The sequence below is a fragment of the Aythya fuligula genome, chromosome 2 (assembly GCF_009819795.1).
Source record: "Aythya fuligula isolate bAytFul2 chromosome 2, bAytFul2.pri, whole genome shotgun sequence".
In the NCBI taxonomy this organism is placed as follows: Eukaryota; Metazoa; Chordata; class Aves; order Anseriformes; family Anatidae; genus Aythya; species Aythya fuligula.
The window spans coordinates 159,589,744-159,593,311 of NC_045560.1; positions in this window are offsets into that span (position 1 = coordinate 159,589,744).

Sequence of the window (3,568 nt, forward strand, 5' to 3'; positions counted from 1 at the left end):
GAATTCCTCCTTCAGTAAAGAAAAATTCAAAAAATAGGAAAATCAATACTTGAATTCAATCAAAGAAAGAAAAATATACATATACATGCATTTAAAAAAACAGGTGTTGTTCAGGTTCTTTGAATCTAATGCCTAATCTAATACAGGAGGCACCTTTTTGAAGATTTACAGGACAAAAAAAAAAAATCATAAGCAACTTTTTTCCTTAATGATCTTGTCTGGCAGAACATGCCCAGTTTTTATATTTACCATTTTACAAGCCTATTGGTTGTGCTGTTATTGGTTTGTATCCTTATGTATAATGGAACCATTGCATCAGAAGTTGAGCTGAGAGAAGAAGCTGGAAGGCCATAAAAGAAGAAACTGACAATTTATTAATGGAGAGAGAGATGGTTTTAGAACTACTTTTCAGCTGAGTTGGGTGTTATAGCCTGTAAAACGCTGCTTTAGTCAAGCAGTAGCTTACTTGACTATGTAACTCCAATTCCTTAAAGGAGGGGGAGGGTCATTTGTTAGCACACCTTCCCAGTTTGGCAATCCTGATCGAATGTTCGAACTCAGAAGTGTGTTATCGCCCAACTTTCTTGTATGGCTTTGGTAGCAAGCTTAAGCACGTGGTATTAGACAAAGTCCAGATTAATCTGTAGGTTCATGCTGATGTGTTAAACTGTCTCACAAGATCGAAGGTAGAGTCAGAGGCCAAGAAACCATTGAACATAAAGTTCTGTTTTTTTTTTTTCCTTAACTTGGACTGCCTCTGCTTGGCATTACTCAGGATTGCCAAACTGCTTGTTTGTTTGTTTGTTTTTTGATCTAAAGAGATGAATGAGAAGGATCTGCCAGATGGTAGAAAGGACCTGCAGAGGGACCTGGACAGGTTGGATCGATGGGCAGAGGCCAATGGGATTAGATTCAACATGTGCAACATGGCCAGTGCCAATTCCTGCACTTTGGTCACAACAACCCCATGCAATGCTACAGGCATGGGGCAGCGCGGCTGGAAAGCTGTGCAGAGGAAAAGGACCTGGAGGTGTTGGTTGACGCTCACCTGAACACGAGCCTGCAGTGTGCCCAGGTGGTCAAGGAGGCCAACGGCATCCTGGCTTGTATCAGGAACAGTGCAGCCAGCAGGACCAGGGAGGTGATCGGTCCCCTGTACTCTGCTCTGATGAGGCCACACCTCGAGTGCTGCGTTCAGCTTTGGGCCCCTCAGTACCAGAAGGACATCAAGGCCCTGGAACGTGTCCAGAGAAGGGCTATGAAGCTGGTGAAGGGCCTGGAACACAAGTCCTGTGAGGAGCAGCTCAGGAAACAGAGGTTGTTTACCCCGGAGGGTCAGGGGAGACCTTATTGCTCTCTACAACTACCTGAAAGGAAGGTGTGGGGAGCTGGGGGTCGGCCTCTTCTTGCAGATAACCAGCGATAGGCCTAGAGGGAATGGCCTCAAATTGTGCCAGGGGAGGTTTAGGTTGGAAATTAGGAGACATTTCTTCTCAGAAAGAGCAGTCAGGTATTGGGACGGGTTGCCCAGGGAGGTGGTGGGGTCACCGTCGCTGGGGGTGTTTAGGGAAAGGTTGGACGTGGTGCTTGGGGACATGGCCTAGTGGGTGATATCAGTGGTGGGAATATGGTTGAACCAGATGATCTTGGAGGTCTTTTCCAACCTTAACGATTCTATGATTCTATGGAACTAGACTTCTGAATTTCTTCTTTCCATAAGCTTTGGTTTCATGACTATCCACTTGTGGTGTTGGCTGCAAGCTCAGCAAACCTCTTCAGGTATGTAGCTGACAGATGGAAGCAGAAGGCTGCAACAGTTCCTGAAGGTAAATCAGTAGGGTATTTAAAACTTAGAGATTTTTTTTTAGGATGCCAGCTCCCATGGTAGCAGGCTTTATATAATTTGCATATCTTTAACAATTAATGATAGTTTTATGGTTTGTTGAAAATCTTGGGAAATGAAGATGCTGATCTGAAAGAAAATAAGCCAATTTCCATACTATTATAGATGGTATGGATAAATTTGCAAGAAACAAAAGAATTTATCATTTTAACATGAGAAATTAAACCTAAAAATAAACTTCCCTGTAAAAAAATAAGGAGGGAAGAACCAACCAAATCTGGAAAAAAAGCTGAAGTGGATCTTATTCCACATTCCATATATGTATACTATTTCAGATACAAACTATAATCAGTTACACAGGCACAAATTCATAAATTGATACTGTTTGTATGCTTATTTCATTTTCGTATTGAATCAGATCCAGTCACACATAGGTTCTTACTGAAGTTATCAAGACAACTGTTCTCTCTCCAGTGATTCAGATATTAATCCTACTCTACCCTCTTCATAGTTATATATCCTATATGTAATATATGCAAGCCCTATTTTGTGTAATTCATATAATCTCTCGCTTCGCCAGCCTTTCACAAACCTACCTGCTCTAGTATCATTCTGTAATAGATATGTTGGAAATGTAGTTATTTCTGTAATGACAAATTACATGAACATTTTAGATTTTTTCTTCATTTGTTTAGACTTTTAGAATTTTATCTTGCTCAGCATAGTGTTTTCAGTGTAACAGTATGTTCCTGACTAGAACTAGAATGACTCATCTCTTTTAGTGGTAAATTGATTACCAGCTGTTGTGGTGTATATACAAATGTTGCAGAATAACTAATTCACTTGGTAATAACAAAAGCTATTTTAAGGATAAAAAGTTAGTGTTACAGCCCATCACTTGTCAGTCTAAGACTTGGTTCACAGAGGGTCTTACATGTTTCATTGTACCATCAAACTGATAGGTGCTAGGCTTTCATTGGAACTCACAACCCTGAAATAAGCATTAGGCTGACTTTTCAGTGAATGAGAACTGTCATCTTAAACTCACAAGAGCCAACACATTGTGCAAGGTGCTGCCTATACAACCCCGTCATTGACATTTACTATTTCTGTCTGTACCTGAGATAGACAGGAAATGCCTATTTTATGAATATAAACCAGGGCTTCCCAGTGAGTTGCAGTCCCAGCTCCCTAGTATTACCAGATTTAAATATGCACACTACATAGCAGAAGTGAACCCGTTACTTTTTTTTTTTTTTTCATTTAATTAGACTTTGGTGTTTATGTACTAAAAGATAAAATGGATATGCTATCAATGGCAATAATACTCATATCTTGCAGTTTAGTGCCTGAATCCCCACTGTAACCCCTGTTCCAAAGTTCTGGAATAGCAATCACTTACCAAAGGTGAAGTGAAGTTTCAGGGACAGAGACTTCTTATAAGAATTTAGGAGTTAAATAAAAAGAATATATTAAAAATCAGCATTAAACCACGAAAACAGTTTTAAAGTTTACTGTATTCCTACTGCTGCCTGATGACAGCTTAACGATGTTGCAGCAATAACATCCCTTGGAACATTGCTTTCTGTAAGAAAAAAAATTACCATAATCTTATTCACAGAACAAAATTACCCTTGTATTTCTCCCCCTTCAGCAGACTGCAAACATCAATTAAAAGACAGTTTTTTTTCTGTAGTGCAATATAAAGAATTTATTATTGCAACA